This window comes from Aricia agestis, chromosome 9 (genome assembly GCF_905147365.1).
Source record: "Aricia agestis chromosome 9, ilAriAges1.1, whole genome shotgun sequence".
NCBI lineage: Eukaryota > Metazoa > Arthropoda > Insecta > Lepidoptera > Lycaenidae > Aricia > Aricia agestis.
This window is the reverse complement of record NC_056414.1, coordinates 7,954,501-7,976,107: the sequence shown is the minus strand read 5'-3', so window position 1 is coordinate 7,976,107 and position 21,607 is coordinate 7,954,501. Positions and strand designations below refer to the sequence as shown.

General features: G+C 34.8%; 1 protein-coding gene across 1 annotated transcript in view; it reads left to right on the top strand.

Moving 5' to 3' along the window:
* Positions 1 to 14,183: 14,183 nt before the first annotated feature.
* Positions 14,184 to 21,607, top strand: part of LOC121730538 (lachesin-like) — a 144,363-nt gene continuing 136,939 nt past the window's right edge. Inside the window, exon 1 of the mRNA XM_042119629.1 lies at positions 14,184 to 14,230. The gene's annotated coding sequence lies outside the window, so the exon portion shown is untranslated. The remainder of the gene's footprint in view (positions 14,231 to 21,607) is intronic.

Genomic DNA, 21,607 nt, shown 5'->3' with positions numbered 1-21,607 from the left:
TCAGGGGGAGACGGGGGTTATTGCGTTATATAAAACTATAAGAGACTCCGAAGTGCACTTGGGATAGTTGGATTTAAGTTAGACCATCATCAAATATGAGATGGGTTACTCGTACTTTACTTCTCCATTATTGAGGTTAAGTTTAGATATCGTTTGGTATGAATAGAACCTCGGGCAAGTATCGAAATAAATACATCAGTAATATCTAAGAAAGAAGAAGAGAAATAAGAATAATTTAAATATAAAATTGCTGTCCGCATTTCGATGCGCCAAAATTCGTTCATCGTGTTATTTTAAGCTCGTTATTGGGGTAAACATTGTCCGATGTCTCAGAACTAAAAGTAGCACCATAATATAAAAAAAATCAACAAAATTGAGTCAGCGGCTTAATCAAGAAGAGCTTAGGTAACAAACAGAAAGACAGATACACATACGCATTTTTATTTTTGTCTAGAAGTATCTAAGATAAGTAATGTGATGTATAGGCTGTAAAGCTTAAGTACTAAAAAATAAGGAAATTTTAAAAACTCTACTTTTAATAATTACTGAATTCATTATTGTTACATTTACTACACAATCATCCTCCTCCTCATAATCATCATGTAATTACTCAATTTTAATTCACTAATGGATACACAGACCATCATCTAAGACGGTCCGATCACGATAAAGTTTATGTCGGGTTTGACGCTGTGTTTATGGACGTCTTATCTCCCCCTACCTTAACTCTGGCCGCGAGTACGGTATCAAGAATAGTGTTGACGATACACTATCTGTATGAATGTCGTGTCTTTATGACCATTTAGATTACTTTTATGTTGCTTTGTGATTAGAATTTCATCTTTAAAGTTATCATTTTGATTCTTGGAAGTGAGGTATTATGACATTAAATGGTTCATGGGCAGATGGCGGATCTACGTTTAATTTGATCGGGTTTTGTCTAACCCAGATGACTAATATTGACTTGGCATAACCCGATCAAGTAAAGCTTGTAAGCCATTCAATAATTTTTTCTGGTGGTCTATATGGATTCTCGGCAACTCAATCTATCAATCACGTCGGTGTTACGGATTCATCACTGATCTACCTCATGACCCTAAAAAAATCGGCCAAGTGCGATTTGTACTCGCGCACGAAGGGTTCCGTTATCCGTACATTATAGAGCAAAAATAGTAAAAAAATTAGTTTTTTGCATGGGAACCCACTTTAATTATTTATTTTATTTAAATTTTCTTATTAATTATTAAAGCATAAATACAGCTGAGTATTTTGGGTACATTTCAAGAGCCTACCTGTTGTCATCATTTATACCGAGCAAAAAATGTTTGAAAAATCATGTTTGTTGTATGGGAGCCCCCATTAATATTTAATGTTTTAGCGGAAATTTGTTGTTATAGCGGCAACAGAAATATAATAAATAATCTGTGAAAATTTCAACTCTCTAGCTATTACCGTTCTTGAGTTACAGCCTGGAGACAGACGGACAGACGGACAGACATCGAAGTCTCAGTAATAGGGTCCCGTTTTTACCCTTTGGGTACGGAACCCTAAAAAATAAAAATATACCTTCACATTTGCGCCGATTGCCGTTCTAGTTTTGCCGAGCACTCTAGGCTGCATTATAAGCGGCAGCTTAAACGCGCGGTTAGGCCGCTACACTGCCAGATCACAAGCAAATGTTTGTAACGATCTATTTAAATAGCGGCGCTTTTGCTGTTATTTACATCTGTTTGGTAATCTCGGTTGCAACCAAACCACGCGTTCGGACTGGCGCATATGAATCCAGCCTTATTTCTTTTGACACTAGAGTCTAGCCACTATACTCCCATACGGTTTAGCAGTTAATCATCACGACGTTATCCGCACTAATAGGCGTTTAATGCAGGTCTCAGATGGGCAGCGGCGACCATTCATTAGAGCAGCTTAGGGTAACTCTGTATCGCCATAATGTACTGCAAATTACTTGTCATTAGGTTTAAAGCCAGTTATAAGCCGGTAATTAATTATTCCATTCATTCGGCCAGGCGATTCGCTCCTACAATGCGAAATTGGAAATTCAAACTAATGAATTGAATGTGCGATAAATATATTTAATTAACCGCTGCTATCGTATGATTTTGTGTTTAATGTGGTTCGACGCGTTGATTTCGAAAAATATTGCCAGAAGTTGCATAGAGTTCACCAATCTAACTAACTCTTTTAGCAATAGTAAAATATAGTAATACTATAGCTGTCCCGGCAAACGTTTCTTTGCCATATAAAGTATTTCGCCCGTATTATTTTATTGAAGTGACTAAATAAGTATGTCACCGTGGCAACGTCCATCGCTATCCCGTTGCACAAGCAATGCTCGCCGTCAGTCTCGAGTTGTAATAATTTACTATTATTTATTCAACAAATGCACTTATCAATATAAAAAGTTCCCAGTAGCTGATTCTCATACCTACTGAATATGCATATAAAATTTGGTAAAAATCAGTAAAGCCGTTTCGGAGGAGTACGGTGACTAACATTGTGACACGAGATTTTTATATATATAAGATAATATCATTTTTTTTCATAGAATTAAAGGAATCAGCTCATCTACACAAACACTTATAAAAAAATCAGAAAACAATTTAACTAGATAATAACAATTGAGTTGCTAGTAAACATGTATGTTAACAAGAAACACTACAACATAATCGTATTTCTTAAACTCTTAAGATACTATTTTACAAAATGTACAGAGCAATCGTTCTTCGAGATAAATCTTTTCGTATTCTTAAGCTTTGTTTCAGCTTGAGAGGCTGATCCATGCTGAAACTCGTACGAAAGCCCTTACAGTTCGAGCTAATGCACATATGTAATATATTGGAAAATCCAAATGATTTGTATCGCAATTTATTCTTTGACAAGTCAAGCTTATTGCAAACAATTTATGTCTTGACAAAATAATGATAGAATCTAAGGCTAGTACGGAAGATATAATTTTTACATAGTAAAGCCATGAATAATTATTTTGATGATAACTTTATTGAACTTAGGGTCGCGCCACACCGGAATGGCAGCGGCGAGGCGAGCACTTTCAGTGTCATATCATTTTAAACTTAATCTTCATTGTAATTACAACTTTATTATAATACATAGTATCGCTTGAGAAGTCTACGGCCGCCCGTGGCCACTGGCGGCCACGCCGGCGGCTGCGATTTCTCAAGCGATACTATGTATTACATTAATGAAGAAAAAGTTTAAAATCATATGACACTGAAAGTGCTCGCCTCGCCGCTGCCATTTCGGTGTAGCGCGACCCTTAGCCACATTGATAATAATAGAAGAGCCTCCTTCACGTCTTCGCACGCAAAAACCTTTCTCTTGAATCAATCTATAATCTATAATATTAATTATGCATTACATTAACCGCAGCAGTTTATGTTGCTTATGTTCAATAGCTAAGCATACAAATACACAATATGACACTAGTCATACAATTCCGATTTTGTTTTACACGTTCCCTCTTGGGTGTACCTCGCAACCGTGTTTTCATTTTGACACAAAACTATTCCACTATTTATTCAGATCCGTATTACTCAATTTGGACGCTATAAAGCTGAATTATTGTGTCTTTAGGAAGATTTTTTGCTTCAAGTGTACCGCATCAGTATTCCGCGCGTCGCTCACTGGAGGAAACAAATTCCCAAAATTGAATTTTACGAAACGAGTTGAATACGACACGGAGTATCCAAACTCGGAAAAGAACTGAAATTTGTATTATTTCGACAATAAATACGTGTGTTTTATTACGCGAAGTGATACTAGATTTAGGGGAGCCGCGCATTTTGTTAGGTTGGGTTGATACACTGTGGCTTATAGTTTACTGTTTAGTACTACATAATATATTATGGCTTTACAATTTGTATAGGTAATATTTAGGGAGATCGCAGACGGCACACTTTTGTGTGATCGAGTCTGCGGCGCACATACAGTCTGCATGGCGCGGCCTGTTTGATATTTTCTCTCTAATTACAAAGTTAAAGGATATGTCAGGATGAAAGACCTTTATATCTTGTATCTACCGACATGGGCGTACCCAGGTTCTGGGCCAGGGGGGGGGCAAAATACCCAGGTTCTGGACCAGGAGGGGGGGGGGGGGGCAAAATTACCCAGGTTCTGGGCCAGGGGGGGGGGGGAGGGCAAATCAGATTTTTTATAAGCTAGGTGTTTATAGAGACTAAAAAATTTATAATTTTTAGTTGTAAAAATATTGTATTGTAAACAAATGGCAAAAATTCGTTTTCTTAATTTTTGATTTTTATAGATAAAAGTACTAGATAATATACTTAGTAGCGACGTCGACATGATCCAGGGCCCCCTCGGTACGCCCGTGTCTACCGATCTCTGAAGGTTTTAACTAGAGTTTATCACTGGCGCTTTTGACGAAAGTCTTAACCACTTACCAACCCTACTGAATCGATCCAGTCAAAAAACCTTATAAGCATCAAACAAATTAGCCAAGGCAAAATATTCTGAATTCCAAGTGCCGTATGACCTAAATCTTCGGTCTAAGATAGGAACATCAATAAAATTCAGCTAGACGTTTCATATCTTCCGGTGAATGCTAAGATTTGCTCGAGCAGCGGTTTCATGGCGCTAGTATTGGCATTTTGTTTGAATTACTCTTTATACAGTCTTAGATAGTTTACTACTTGTGAATTTTAAATTGTATTTTTACTACTCTTATAATATTGCTTTCAAAAACTCTTGACATTTGGACTAATAAATATAATAATCGGACTGAATAATTTTTTTATATCTTATATCTTTAAACGAGCAATTCTTGTATATACTTTTATATATGTACTTATATAATTGGAATCTCTGAATCGGCTCCAACAATTTTCATGAAATTTAGTATATAGGGGGCTTCGGGGGCGATAAATCGATCTAGCTAGAAATCATTTTTAGAAAATGTCATTTTAGTCGTGTTTTATCGAATACCGAGCAAAGCTCGGTCAAATAGCTAGTTATTAATTAATGTTAGATCACAAAAAAGGATAAAGGAATTTTATTCTGGTCCAGCTTGCTTTAAGAATTGCTTTGATCATTTGAAAAAAATATAATGAGTCCGGATAATGTTAGAGACGATTATATAACATTATACATTGCATCGCGTCATAATAGTCCAACGCAAAATGACTACCAAAAGAATTACAGGCCTTAAAGAGAGGATCATTATTGTAATGTTTTAATTATTTCGCGCCGGGAAAAATAAGGAAAATGGAAACAAATAAATTTTAATGTTAAAGACATCATCATAATGTTACAACGTTCCATCACCTCCCCTTCTTAGGCTTTAATGTTTGCCGAGAACAGAAATTTTATTTAGTTTAAAAGTTACAATGTTGCTTGTACGGAGATTTCTTTACCATTTATTCATAATCTTTATAATTTAACAGTACGGCCTAGAAAAGAGAAAGAAAGGAACTTTATTTGGTAAAACAATACAAAAAATCTAAGAAAATAATTTCAAAACCATTTTTACTAAATAGAAATAGCTTACTCAGCATACGATAAGAATGACTGCAAGGCATGTGATGCGCAACGCTGATTTTCAGTAAGCGCCTTAAGGCTATCCCCTGAGCAAACGACCTTGACCATACATTTGCCGCGTTGCCGAGATCGCACCAAAATCCAATTTTTTTACTTATTTTAATTTAAAATTGCCCTAAAAATTCAAACGGCAAATAATATAATATTATGTAGTTACTGAAATTGTCGATCTATATTTGGCGTGTGTTTCAAATAAACGTAATTTGTAAATACTAGGTAGATACTGTATGCATGCTTGAATTTAAATGAATTATTAGTATTATTTTGGAAGCTGATATAATGAGTATAATAAACAAAAATAGGAAATTAATAACGTAGAAAGGAATGTTCACATTATATGCTGAAAATTATTGCTGTATTTTTATTATAATTTTGTAACTTTCAAATTATGAGTTAAAACGGTAAATTACGGCATCACCGTAGGGGGAGCGTGAACCTACGTGATTCTTCGATACTTATAACACAAAATTGACTAGTCAAAATTAATACTATTAAGCCACTTGATTTATTAATATATGAACGACTCGAGCCTCGTTTAGGCCTAAGCTACAAAACTTTTTAATTTTCCTTTCATTTAAGGTGACGCTTTGATAATTTGGCTGCAGCGATATCGATTTTTCTCAACAATGACTAAAGCTAAGAAATTAAAGTTCATTGTCAGTATTCGTCATGTCTTTATCTTTGAATTACCCATAGCATAACACGATTGGTCAACTTTTATAACACAGAATAATTAATCAAAATGATCTCTATAAAAACAGGGATTCTATTTTGTATGTCATATTTGTTGTTGGAGCGTGATTTAAGCTTCCACAATTTACAGTACAAAGATTAGTTCAAGCATACACTATAATTTGCCCATAGCTTATATGAAATATATTTATGGTTTTTAAATTACGCGACAAAAAGCATTTTGTCACTTACGCCCTTTCCATTTCTTGCTGTTCCATTTCTTGTTTTCTATGAGAGGCAGGGCCGGCATCTCATAGAAAACAACATAATATCCAAATCGATTTTTTACTTAACCTTAATTATCTATAAAAATCCAGATAATTAAGCAATTCTTTTATTAATAAGACTAATTCAGTCTGCAAAAGTTAACGTCATGCTAGAAGTTGGGAATTAAGGTCAAACATGATAAGAGCGGATGAGGAGTCTAAATCTTTGTCCTACTTTGAGCCCCGCTGAAGAGAATTAACTTCTTGCCTTTGTACAATTTACAATAGTTTCTAGGAAAATCTTAGAAAACTGATTTTTCTGACACATAAAGTTTTAATAGATAGTAGTTGTGAACTCGAAACCGTCTTAATCCCGAAACTGATAACCGTAAATAATTCAAAATTTTGACATAAGCGGTAAGCCCCATACATTACCTGTCAATCTCTTCGTTAAATTGAAGGTTAATCATATTATTAATTAAATGTCTCTGAGTAAGGTGGTAAATATTCAACACTAGAAAAACCTTTCCAAGTTAAACTTCGGTTGTAACATCTGACTTAAAACAAAAAATGGAAAATCGGCCAAGTGCGAGTCGGGCTCGCTCACGGAGGGTTCCGTACCATTACAGAGAGAAATCAGAAAGTATGCAAAAAAATTTATTTTTTATTTTATTTTTTATCCCTTAAATATTTATTTTATTAAAATTTTATAATAAATAATTAAATTACAAATATAATTATTAAGGGTTTTGTGAAAATTTAAAGCGTTTAGCCGTTGCCATTATTGATTACGAGCAAAAAAAGACAAAAAAATCACGTTTGTTGTATGGAAGCCCCCTCGAATATTAATTTTATTTTGATTTTATTATTTGTTGTTATAGCGGCACCGGAAATACACATCTGTGAAAATTTCAGAACTCTAACTGTAGCGGTTCTTGAGATACAGCCTGGAGACAGACAGACGGACAGACCGACATCGAAGTCTCATGAATAGGGTCCCGTTTTTACCTTTGGGTACGGAACACTAAAAATTAGCTACGTCTTTGAAATAATATAAGTACACGTCATTCATTTCTATAATATAATTATGTAATCGTTTAATCTTATATCTTTAAATCTTTAAACGAGCAATTCTTGTATATATTATATAATAATTGGAATCTCGGAATCGGCTCCAACGATTTTCATGAAATTTAGTATATAGGGGGTTTCGGGGGCGATAAATCGATCTAGCTAGGAATAATTTTTAGAAAATGTAATTTAATTCGTGTTTTATCGAATAAGTACCGAGCAAAGCTCGGTCAAATATCTAGTTATTTTAATACGACTGCGTCTACGTCATTGTAGTAGACTTTTACTTCGCTACGTATGCGGCTGTAATGCGACATAGTGACGTATAATTAGTAGTCCATGTCACGTGTTCGTCCACATTCACAATTAATATTCAGACAATGTTCGCGCCGGGATTTAGGTACATTCAAACATAACCGTATTAAGTACATAATATGTTTGGAATATTCAGCAGGAATAAAATATCAACTTATTTATATTTTTTTGGTAGTTTCAGTCTAGTGTTTTTTTTAAGTTACCGTTTTTTCTGTGCTATAGTATTTAAGAGGGCGACTAACCCAAAAAATCAAACATCGTCCTTCTCTCTTCACACTCACGGCCGTCTTTCAAAAATCTCAAGTCGGAAGAAGGACGACGCGGATTCATCGCCGAATTAGTTTTTTCTCAATAACTCGATAAATATACAACATTTTAAAAATCTGCTAGGTCAGATTCTCAATAATAGAATTTTATACAATGTGTTAAAATAATAACTTAGTTCAATGCACGGTTATGGCAATAAATGGAAAATTCGTGAAAATTAGATGCATCTTTGTGATTTTTTTCTATCGAGAAAAATTTAAGGTAGGTATCGTGTTTTTGTTTTCTGAATTCTTGGAAATATAATGTAGTATCTAATTTTAGAAAATGAAACAACTTGGAGCTTATTTTCAAGTTTAAAAATGAATTATTAAATCGAAAATTTTGGGTTAGACGCGCCCTTAATGCATCATTCTTAACCCAACATCATTATGTAATGTACGCTTTCATGCAATAAATGAATGAACAAAGTTGCTGGCAACATCAAGTAACATATTTATAACTAGTCTTACTTAATATTTATATCTTTAAACGAGCAATTCTTGTATATATATAAATATATAATTGGAATCTCGGAATCGGCTCCAACGATTTTCATGAAATTTAGTATATAGGGGGTTTCGGGGGCGATAAATCGATCTAGCTAGGAATCATTTTTAAAAAATGTCATTTTATTCGTGTTTTATCGAATACCGAGCAAAGCTCGGTCAAATGGCTAGTAATATATTAAGTAAGATATATTTTATCCACACTCATATTAAAAATACGAAAGTGTATGTCTGTTACCTCTTCACGCCCTAATCGCTCAACCGATTTTGCTAAAATTTTGTATGGAGATACTTAGTCCCGGGAATGTATATAGGATATTTTTTAAATCCGAAAAATGTACGGTTCTTGCGCGATAAACGAATTTTGGTGCAACGGAGTTGCGGGCGCATCTAGTAAAATAATTTCATACTTTTACTCAGCGCTTACTGCATTACTCTTAAACAACATCACAATTCACAATATTAGGTAACACATTAACACGCACATTTTTGGGAGCCGCAGCGGAAATTGATTACTTATACCGGAAATGAAAGAAATTTCGTTACAATTCTTTGTTTTACCAACCTAATAATATAGCCACAGGTGTTCAACAATTATTGTTGAAATGAAAGTTACAATACAGGTACTATTATATCAGAAATATTAATATGATCTATAAAAATACTCCTGCAATTTGCAGTGTTTTAGCTGTGTTTTAAATATATAATATATTTTGATTAGTTAATATATTATTGTGTCAAAAATGTGATCCATATTCATCATCAGGATCTCTAGATAATTTTGTGTCGCCTGGGGGCCATTAAAATATTTTAGTTTATATTTTACCACGTGGTCTATTATATTGCGTTCAAATAAACAAATATACTTTTTAGCTTTATAAATTACTATCTTTTGCCCGCGGCTTCGCTCGCGTTAAGTAGTATTATTATTAATTAGGTATCAAAGTCCCAGCCCGATCGGTTTAAAATCAACAAAGTTTCATACAAACTTTCATCCCCTACTTTATCCCCTTGGGGGTAGAATTGATCAAAATCCTTTCTTAGCGGATGCCTACGTCATAACATCTACCTGCATACCAAATTTCAGCTCGATCCGTCCAGTGGTTTGGGCTGTGCGTTGATAGATCTCTGTCTGCCGCACTCAGAGTGGAAAATTAATTCAAAATTTTGACATAAGCATACATCTGTCAAACTCTTCATTAAATTGAAGTTTAATCATAATTAAATGTCTCTGAGTCAGTCATGTCAGTCAGTCACCTTTGAGTTATATATATATTTAGAACGCCTCCGTGGTCCAGTGGTTAAGAACGTGGCTCTTGACTCGCGGGTCGTCAACATGTTATTTCCAAGTTTGGTTAGGACAATGCAGGCTGATCCTGACTGATTGTCTGACAAGTAAGATGATCCATGCGTCGGATGGGCATGTAAAAAGTCGGTCCTGCGCCTGATCTCTCGCCAGTCGTGTCGGTCTTCCGCCCCACTGGGTTATGAGAGTAAAGGAATAGAGAGTGCTCTTGTGTACTGCGCACACACTTGGGCACTATAAAATTACTCCTGCCTAACTGGCCTGGTTTCAATGAAACCGGCCACCGTCACCGAAACCGGTGTGGGAGACTCGAAGCTTGTATTTCGATTATTGCAAATGAGTGGTCGCCCTCAGATAACGCTAGTTGGACCATCACTAGCTCACGGACTAATCATTGTATCTGCTCCCATGTTGTTATTTTGTTGATTACACAATGTATGGAATTGACATTAATTGGCTATTACGTGGCCCCCGATTGTCACTTCCATGCATTTCCATCACAATAACATTCACCTCCATTTGAGTTTAGTTTGAGGCTAATTAGCAAAATCGTAGACCAAACCAATTTGTATGATCAGAAGCGAAAGTATATTAATATATGACATAACAAATGACTATAAAGTGTTCGTACCGCTTGCTTTCACTAAATGAAAATTATAAAGCTTGAGATAGATCACATTTTTTCCTGCGGCCTATTTATATGGTAACACTATACGTTTTCAGGATGAAGCTTTATCCGGAACCAAAACAAATTATAACCATGCCAAAGATCGAAATACTATACCTAAAGCATTATAACTGTATTTTAAAAAGATAAAACCAACTTCAAAATTGTACGTGATTGAGAATTAAAACTCCCTATCTCCAAAACTACGGAACCGGTTTTGATGAAACTTGCACAATACCCTAAGTTGAACAATACCTAGTACAAGAAAAAAATAATTAAGTACTAAAATCTGAATGGTAGTTCCAGAGATATGCGAGCACAAACATAAAAACAAACATCCATACATATATTATACACTTTTGAAATTTGGCACATTTCTTCAGACGCTGATAATATAGACTGACATAATATACGAAAATTGGGCAGTTCTGAAAATATTACATACATACGCGTCGAATTGATTACCTCCCATTTTTTAAGTCGGTTAAAAATACAGATACACTTTTCGTTACTTAATCCGCGATAGGCAAACTGCATGAAAAACACGGCGGCCCCTGCGCAGCATCTCAATACGCTCTTATCTTTAAACAAAAATAATGTGATGTAATAATTAATTTTGTAAAGAGACACAAAATTATACCGACATGGCACATTCGTGACGGACTCCCCCTTTTTACTACAACTTAATGGCCTCGTATGAATTTTGATGGGTCTGAAAGCACTTTGTTTCTTCATTATGTTCTTAAGACGAAGGGTAATTAATAAAATTACTGCACGTAAGGCTTATGACCCTAAAAGTAATAAGAGAAAGAGCACTTTGTCATGTCGAGCTTTTAACAGACTGTTAATTTTGCCGTAAAATAAATTAATGCGTTAAATCGTTTTATGAAATATACCTACAATATGTACGGAAATTTATGAACCGGAACGTCGCGCTAGAGTAAAAACTTGTACAGAGATAACACTTGATGATTATTCTAGTAATTTATGAGAATGTTTAACGTTAAAAGAATATTATTTATATTGTATATTATGAATAAACTCTAGCATAATATATTTTACTAGCTGTCCCGGCAAACGTTTCTTGCCATATAAAGTATTTCGCTCGCATTATTTTATTGAAGTGACTAAATAATTATGTCACCATGGCAACGTCCATCGCTATCCCGTCGCACAAACAATGGTCGCAGTCAGTCTCGAGTTGTTATAATTTACTATTATTTATTCAACAAATGCACTTATCAATATAATAAGTACCCAGTAGCCTGAATATGCATATAAAATTTGGTTAAAATCGGTAAAGCCGTTTCGGAGGAGTACGCGGCCTAACATTGTGACACGAGAATTTTATATATAAGATAAGATAATGTAAACATCCACATGTTTAATTTTTATGTAGTTTTTGTAGAGTTTTTCAAACTTCGCAAGTTTCGAATATAATATGCGGAATCGTATTCTACTCGTATAGGCCTCTTGGATATCTCTAGTGGCGCGGCGAGTGGCAGATTCAGGCAACACGTGGGTGTCAGAGTGCGATCAGCTGTGAAATACGGTTTACTAGTTAAAAATGAAAACACGTTGACAACGTTAAAAAGTGCTCTGAATAAGGAAAATATGGGCGGTACAGGGTACTGTTGTGTTGTAGGGTGCAAAAAATCCCAATCTCGGATTCGTGAATTAACGTTTTATTCGTTTCTGAGACGGAATTGGGAAACGTATCGAAATCAAAATGCCGATTAATAATCATGCTTAAATCTAAATCTCGCATGAATATTTCTAAAATATCACGTGCAAGTTATTTTTAATACCATTGTTTTATGTATGAGATATAGAGTTATGGCACAACGGAGTTACGGGCGTCATCTAGTAAATTTATTATATTACATATTAATCATAAAAATCAAAGAAAAATTTCTTTGATAATGAAATACATCTGCATTTTCCATTTTTATTTTGCATGTATGGTTGAAAAGTTGCTGAAAATATATTTGTTTAGATTATTCAATACATAGCTCCACTTTCACGTCGTACAGTCGATTACCTACTCTGGTCTATGGTATTACTTTTACACGGATGATTCGCTCTCCATCATCATGGATTTCGAAGACTTCATGAACATGATTGCTTTGGAATTAGTTTGTGCTCTATAATTTTTAATAAGGTAAACAACCTGTTTTTAGTAATAAGTAATAACTAAGAAGATGATCTTACAAATAAATAAATACAAAGTAAAAAATCATATTCAATGAATTTGAAATAATATTTAATGATCGTGTATATTTAAGTAAATATAGCTTTCAATAAGTACTGATTTTCCGCGGAAAAAGTCTGCGGAAATATTATGAAGTCCACAATCAATAATAATTTGGCTCATTACTTTTTATTGTACTAAAAATATAAACAATTACCAAAAAAGTGCAGTGACTTGTATGAGAATCATAATATGAGAAAAGCGCCCGTGAGTTTCCGCCGTCAACCGACCCGCGGCGTTGCCGTAGCTTAGCAACGATATCCAAGAGGCCTATAGCACAGTTGACTTTAATTGTCTATCATTAAAATACATAGATAATAGATATATATTGTCAGCTATCTTTCAAATAATAATAATATTATTATTATTATTTTTCCTTTATCGCGCAGGAACTTTACATACTCGGAAGTCAGAGATAAAAATTATTAAGTATCTCCGTACCAAATTTCAGCAAAATCGGTACAGACTTTTCAGCGGAAAGAGGTAACAGATGGTTTCGAATTTATATATATGTATGGATAAATACAGGCACTAACAAAGATTTTAAGCAATGTTATCTACACATTGCATGTTTACGTTTTATATTTAGTGGTCGGTCTGTACTGTAACTTACTCACGAACTGTAAATCTTTTCCTTTGTCTACACGAATGTAAGAGGATTATTTCAACATAGGTCTAATGTTTACCCGTTTTAATGAACTGCATCTACATTTTGCATTTCATGTGTAATAATATAAAATACTATGCAACTTACAAGAGACACTCTTTTGTGTTATGTATTTTCGCAACACAAATATACAGAAAGTACGGTCTTATCATTAAAATGTAGTGCAATACGACTATGTTACTTCAATAAACTTGTAACTAATACGGTAACTTTCTTTTCACCCAAAATTTTATTAACAAACATTTTAAACTACATGACGCCCGCAACTCTTTTGCGCCAAAATTCGTTTATCGCGCGGGAACCGTACATTTTTCTGGGATAAAAAGTTGTTCGCGCCAAACTTTAGCGCGACGAATGTGGCAGTTGGCAACACTGCGCATGAGTCGCTGTCAGATGTCATACGTCAAGCCCTTTGACAAGTGACACAGTACGACACAGTCCATTACCGGCGCGCGATCGTTAAATACGAAAAATATCGGCTAGCCGTTCCCGTGAATCGCGATAAATCCTCAGCTCAGTGATATAGACTAAAGACAAGGTGACAGTGTCGTGTGACTACGAGCATCAGCACATCAGCCCTATCAGACCATCTGCCCAGCTGTCTCAGCCACCAAGTAACCCCAGTTTCCCTTCTGCCCATCGTTGCAGTGTAGGGGTCCTCGACCCTACAAAAGTATCCTATAAAAGCTGATGATTACGCCCGCAATGTATTTTAAATTACCGATGACACACTATTCCGTCGCGTACCGTCCGTATTTTGTATGCATTGACGTAATCATGCGTAATTTACGCCGCGTAACTTCGGCCTAGTGTGCTTAGACACTAAGTCCTTTCCCAGGATCCGAAGTATAAAATTTCAGCAAAATCGTGTAAGGTAACTTCGCATTTATGATATCAGTATGGACTGTCCTTTCATCCAAAATGTTATTAACAATTATTTAAAATAAGCCCAAACCCTCTTGGAGAATCTCATAAAATATATAACTTATTGTTCGGCGGCCGATTGTGTAAGCAATGTTTGTATCACAGACTCGTTTCGTTCCTAGATTCAATTTTAAAAATTTGTTTCTCACGAAATCGTACTCTGAATACAAATGCCGCGGAGTTCTAACTACTCTTGTTTGGGAATTATATCGCTCAAATGATTTTCTACGGCTATTGTGGGATAATTTATTAAACCATACTAATATTTTAAATGCGAAAGTGTGTCTGTCAGTTACCACTTGACGCCTAAACCACTAAACGGATTTTGATAAAATTTGGTAAATGGTGGTGGAGGTTTTTAATGTCGTTCGGCTATGAAGAGTATTTAAGAGGATACACTAGGGGCTAGAGAAATGAAAAAAAAATACGTGTAATATACTGCAGAACGCGATAGAGACAACTGCAGAAAATCCAGAAAATCAACGATTCGTTCTCCCCTGATTCCTTCTCCAAAACTTAACCGATTTAAGTAGTTTTTTCATTAAAGATTAAAAAAAGGATTGAGCTGTGTTTCTATGTTTTGCTTTTTTTTGTATAATCTAGCCAAATCTGTTTTCTGGACGTTTGAACACAGCGGAAAATCTGGCCATTTTTTTGGGTTTTTGAACGTTCATATCTTATTTAATAATTAAATTATGAAAAAAAAAAAAAGACAACATAGAGACATTGTATTAGTGGCCATAGATATTCAGGAAAAAATTATAACTCTACTAGCATTATCCAGGGAGGAAACAGGGGACAACGTTTGTATGGAAAAAAGGGCGGTGTGGACTCCTCTTAAGAATCTAAATAGGTACAAAAAATCATAGCGTATAAAGTAGGTACATTTAGGTACTTTTTTCCGTAAAAAATCCTATATTCTGTTATTTTTGTCTGGTGGTGTCTGGGTACAAAATATTAATGTACTATCAAAGAAGTTGATTCCTAGGCAGATGGGGGACGTACGTAGTTTGGTCGCGTACCCAACCGCCAGATCACAATTAACATTGAATTGACATGATTCGACCAAATGATGTTGGTCTGTCAACTGCCTAGGAATCAATTTCCTCGATGGTACATTAATAACTGAGTATGTAAGGCTGTCCTCCCACATCTGGTCCCGTGCTAATACTAACTGTTACACCAATTTCTTTTTAAAGTTTTCGCCTTAACAAAACCTCAGACGCTTACATAAGAAAATCGACTTTTTAGAAGTTTCTTAACACTTAACATAAGTACCGCCATTAGACTAATACCTAAATTGCACTAAATGCATTCGAAATGGCAGCATTACGAACAAACTGCATTCAGGTTGTTTTCTTCTTAGTTTTTCCTTGAGGCCGACTGTTACTGACGCCGGGTAAGTACTTACCGAAGCTAATTAGACAAACAAATAGATAATTATTGTTAATCATTATAAATATAAATAAGTAAAAAAAATAATAATCTGATTTAAATCCGGTTTTATTTGGGTACTAGATGACGCCTGCTCCGTTGCGCAATTTGATTATCTATGGCCTTTCCCGCGACTCAGATTATATCTGTCGCAGCCAACTGGTTTAAATAGCCGTTCAATCAAACCGCTAGCCCTTTGACTGAACAACGCCATTCAATCACACGTCTAGCTTTTTAATTAAATATTTAAGACGCTCAAAACGTTCAACACTACAGCTGATTCAAAAGCCGCCGTTTCATTGAATTAGTTCAGCACTCACCGCCACGGCGCTAGGTACGTTTTGTTTAAAGAGACAGAAATTATGGGGGCACATAAAATTTTAACTAAAATTAATATTCGAGGAGAAATTACGGGAATCTGAAATGCATTACCAAGGTATATTCCAACTGTGTTCAAAATGAGTTAGAATACAATTAATGTGCTTGTTGTCATTATACTTGTGTAATAAGAGCACTAAGCTAATGGTCGGTTACCTTATCTAATTTACCTTTTAACCAGTTCGCTAAGCGTCATCTAGCTGTAGTGTTGAACGTTGCAGTTAACAAGTCAGCTAAACGACGTATAGCCGTGTGATTGAATGGTGTTGTTCAGTCAAAGGGCAAGCTGTTTGATTGAATGGCTTTTTTAACCAGTCGCTTGCGACATATCCATAAGAAATGTCATCCAAATCGGCTCAGCGGTTTGAGCGTGAAGAGGTAACAGACACATTCGCAATGATATCAGTATGGAAGAAAATGGCAATTGTAACACTTTAACAATAATAAAAATAATTTATTTATGAATAAGCCGGTTACTTATTTTTACCTAATAATTAAAAACCTTAGGAAGTTTTAGGATAGTACCTAATAGTTGGAAAAATCAATAATACTGTTTTTAATACAACACTCATTACAAAACATAATTATGATGCGGATGCTGTATGCATAACGCGTCTTATAACAGTGTAATGGAATTTCAAAAATCCAAATTAAATTGTATCGACAGGTCAACTCGTACAGGGAAATTGAATCCATACTCCGTGACAGTGTGACTGACACCGCAGCTCAGATGTATCAGTCTGATTGGCGGATCAGCCATCAATCAACTACAAAGATCTAGTAGTGCTAACACCCGATGACACACCAATCTACTGAAAAATAACCGCCGGTCGTAAAGGGCAGATTCCTTTTTTCACGACTGATATCCATTTTATGATATTATCTATTTACTAACGCTTTTAAAGTTAAACTTCAGTCAAAAACCTAGGCATGAGTAGATATTCAATTGTTGCCTCTTTTCCCTCTCTCTTCTTCTTCTTCTTCCTTCATCTTTTTATTTAGCTCAAAAACTAGCTATCGTACCTACCCTACGCAAACACATCTTGTACTTTTTTGAGTAATAATATTATTATGATGATGACGAAGATCGCGACGACAACCAATTTGTACTTTTTGAAGATATACAATCTTAACTGTATATTATACTATATAGTTTATAACAAAGTAAAGTATAAAATATAAAAAAAAAACAGAGTATTAAACATGATGAAAAAGTTTTTGCAGTGAGGACGTAACTCGATAACCACAATCGAAGTTGGAAAGATTGCCAAACTATCGGAAATCTTCAATAATCCTCATTTAATTGTGACAAACCTAACAGTACTTGGTGTTTAGACCTATTAATTTTGTTAGATTAAATTTGAAAGTGGCTGAACCGATTTAACTAATTTTAGTCTTGAAATATTAGTGAAAGTACAGGGAAGGTTTATACGTTAAAAAAATTAGGAGTTAAGTGAAACTTAACGGGCAATCTAGTGTTTAAATAATTAATAGTCGAAGCGCGATCATTTATTACACATAACACCTCAGACGTGGTTTAAGATTTAAAATACTGCGGGTTCGAGATACTGTGAGTGCATTCTACGTACTTAGATCGCAATACAATGTATAATAATTGATGAATGTACGGGTAGTTGAAGAACTTCAGCCAATTTGACGTATGTTAACTCATTCTTCTTTGAAGACGGTCGCTGGAAAGCAGTCGAATGGTCGGGAATAAAATTTCTTCGTAACAAAATCCGTAAGTGATTCAATGTGTCGTTTCTGATGCAAGGACTACGTACGGTTCATGATAAAAACTAACCACCTTTCCAAATTAATGAAATAAATATAAAAATATAGAGAATTAACTATTCATTTCAAATCAAACTTAACCTTTCCAAAGTATCTCCTTTTTTTTTAATTCTTCCTCTTCCTAGTCATATCCTCATGGCTGAGGGACGTGACCACCAAAATTTGCTTTCCGGGATAGGAAAGGTCCACTTGTATCTGTTTTTGGCTTGATGCAGTGCCTCCTGGAATGTGCAGTCAGTAGCCTTGACAATCGCGTCTGTCCATCGTGTAGCCACTCTGCCTCTGCATCATTTCCCCTCTAATTGCCTAGCTAGTATGAGACTCTCCAGATTACTAGGCTCCCGGCGGGCTATGTGGCCAAAAAGGCGAGCAATTTTTGTAGACAAAGAGTGGACAGGCTGGTAATTTTAAATTGCTGGAGTATAGACGTGTTTGTCCGATGTGCAGTCCAGGGGATGCCGAGCATTTTGCGCCAGCACCACATTTCAAAAGCACATCTTGGCTCGAGTACGTGCTTTTAGTATCCATGTCTCGGAGGCATATAAAAATATTGAAAAGATTAAGGAACGTTGTGTTCAGTTTGTATGCTAAAATGATAAGACCGGCAGCATATTAAAACGATTATACCTACTCAATAATTTATAGAAATAGAAAATAGAATATAGCATAAAATGAGAACAAAATGAATACCTTTATTGTGCGCATCTCATGTAAGTGAACGCTATGGCGAATTATTGCATTTGATTAGCAATTAGCAGCACAATAATTATCATTTATCTTCTATTTAATTTTGAACAAAGAAAATATGTTATGTTTGATACTTAATTAAGCTGCCACGTTTTCTAAATTGTAAGGTTGTGAAAACCATGCTTCATTTGACCATGCTTATTATTTATAACCTCTCTACGACACGTCATGTGACAGGACATATTTTTTAATACTGTGAATGTACTGTGAAATACTGTGAATTAATTATGAATGTTATGACTCAAATATTAAAACCTAATACTTAATAGGTATTATGTTATCGCTTTATAATGTTTAATTCTTATGACTTACTTTTATTATTTCTTCTATTAATTATTGTTTTAGAATTTAAACCGTAATTTTTTTTTTAACTTGATATAAAATATTATAAGACCTATTATTGTAACACACATACGCAAAAAAAATAAAAATGAATTTGAATAACGTATTAGTGCTATTTTCGTGCTGCGATAGATGTTCTTGTTCTTCCATCTTTTCTAAGCGCCCAACTGCAGATTTAGCCATTTGGGCCCGTCTGACAACCTCACTCTCGCAGTTACCAATGCAATTGCATTGTATCTTTTTAATTACATCAGTGTTATTTTATACCATCCCCATCATTCGTATTTACCATAATAATTCTGCAAATAAACGTCCTCATTCTTATTAACAATGGACGGTCATTACGATAGACTAAATCATTCAGTAATTCGGCTATTAAGCTGCATCAATTTACTTGTGGTGTCCTATTAATTACCCGTGCAGCAATATTGTTGTAGTTGTAGTATGTTATACAGTATAGGTATAACGTATACAGGGTGTAACAACACAAAGTTATTATACTGTATGGTGTGTACTGTGTAATATGAGTCCCTTATGAGTGGAAAGATTATCTTTTTTAAAAACTTTTGTATTTTAGACGAATTTACGCCCATACAAATCCAAAAAAATTGCTCTTTTAGCGCTGCTACTTTCAGAGTAAACTCTATAATATAAGGGACACATACACATAAAATATTATCGCTTAGTTTTGTTACACCTTCGATATATTGTATTCGATAAAAGAAAGAAAATAAGAAAATAGCATGCTAATTTTAGTTCAACACCGTTTAAAAATTATAATATAAGGAAGTAGTTATCATAATATTATATTCAACTACGAAAATACCAGAAGACAATAATTGAAAGCAAAGACTCCCAAAATTATGGGTCTTCTTTCAATCACGCGGCAGATTGAGGGTTTTCCCTTATTCCAATACCAAGAAAATAAATGAAGGGTAAGCACAAAGGAACAATAGAAAATAGGATAACTTACTTTTATTATATTTCGGACTGAGATAATTTTTATAACTTATAAGCGGTACTGAATATAAGGCCCTTAAGTCTTGTGTCCTTCAGTTATTTCTAGGTTTTATAGCAATCATTATTATAAGCGAAAAAAAGATTATTTCAAGATTATAATTACTTACTACTATTTAAATATCATAGTATAAAATAATGAAAAAAAAACAATGAAAAAGACTCAACTTGCGAAGCTTTTATTAAGAAAATTATAAAAAAAAGCTATTATTAAGAAGGTATGTTACCCCTTCGCACTTAAACCGCTTTACCGGTTCTGATTAAAAATGACATAATATTATGATACTTTAATCCAATGATATTCTATGTTACTAACGCTTTAATCCCTCAAAAATAAGAATAATAAGAATAAGATTTATTTTTAGCATCACACAATATAATATATTACATCATAAAGTTCGACTATAATATTATAATATAATATTATAAAATTAATTTACTACAATGCTGCGTGACACCAAAAATTGGCCCCAGCTCAGCAAACGCAGCAAGCAAGCCCGCTGCACTGATATTCTGCGGAGGCCAATGAGTGGCTTCACAACGCTACTAAACTAAACACAAAATTTACAGAAAAAATAACAAAATATAATAACAACAACAAATAAAATGTGGTCTCCGTATGATATACATTCTGCACTAACGAAGTATCAACATTTCGTAAATTAACTAATATAATAGAACAGAAAACCCCGCATATTAACAAAGCATAAGTCAAAACTCCATCTACGAATAAGCTAGTATAATTAAGCAAATAGCAAATATAGAGGTATACGAAATTAAGGCAAGTTCATAATGAATATTTATCGTTTTAATACCACCGAGCTTGGCTACTCCGGGCGGAGTTAGCACATGCATACGCAAATTGCTGCCGTAAACGCCATTTTTACTGCCGTTCGTTGATAAAAGAGACAAAACTGAAATAAGAATATCACTAGTCACATGATACAAACGTCAGCTTACCGCATGATTCATGTTCTACTCAATTAATGTAATTTATTTTGTTGGAAATAAACATATTTTGTTTATTTATAGTATCACAGGATGGAAAGAAATTCGCCCACTGGCTATAAGCTGTCTTCTTCACTCTAAAGTTTAAACCAAAGAATTGGTAAGTTTCCACGCACACTAATATAGCTAAACAGTATAGTCGTGGACTACATCCAGAAGAAGACGACACTGCGCCGGAGCGTCGAGCGTCTGCAGTCTCGCCACAAGGTTAACTTTAGCTCCTTTGTGGTGAGAGTACCGACGAATCTTCTGTCGACTTTCGAGGCGCCGGAGTTCTGGCCGATGGATGTAGTCTATCGGAGGTTCCGCGGGAGACTCCGGAACGAAGCGAGTCACGTCGCGGGCAA